The sequence below is a fragment of the Leptonychotes weddellii genome, chromosome 11 (genome assembly GCF_054177405.1).
Source record: "Leptonychotes weddellii isolate Sample4059 chromosome 11, ASM5417740v2, whole genome shotgun sequence".
NCBI classification, from domain to species: Eukaryota; Metazoa; Chordata; class Mammalia; order Carnivora; family Phocidae; genus Leptonychotes; species Leptonychotes weddellii.
In genome coordinates this window covers 86,284,288-86,284,739 of record NC_138379.1, presented here as the reverse complement: position 1 = coordinate 86,284,739, position 452 = coordinate 86,284,288, and positions in this window count along the sequence as shown.

The window sequence follows — 452 nt, the reverse complement described above, 5'->3', positions numbered from 1 at the left end:
CTTTTTTTTTTTTTTTAAAGATTTTATTTATCTATTTGACAGAGACAGAGATAGCGACAGCAGGAACACAAGCAGGGGGAGTGGGAGAGGGAGAAGCAGGCTTCCCGCCGAGCAGGGAGCCCGATGCGGGGCTCGATCCCAGGACCCTGGGATCATGACCTGAGCCGAAGGCAGACGCTTAACGACTGAGCCACCCAGGTGCCCCAAGATCCCCAGGTAATTCTTATGCATGGTCCAGGTTCTGAAGCTCTGGTCTAATGCATATAAATCATAGCAGTAGTAATAACAGTTAATAACATTTCCTGGTGCTCCATGCATTGTCTAGACACTCCTCCTGTATTAACTCATGTGCCTCTCACAGCAGTCCTGTAAGATCGATACTACTTAACATCCTCATTTTTTTCAGGTGAGGAAACTAAGACATGGAGAGATTAAGTACCTTGACAAGGTCA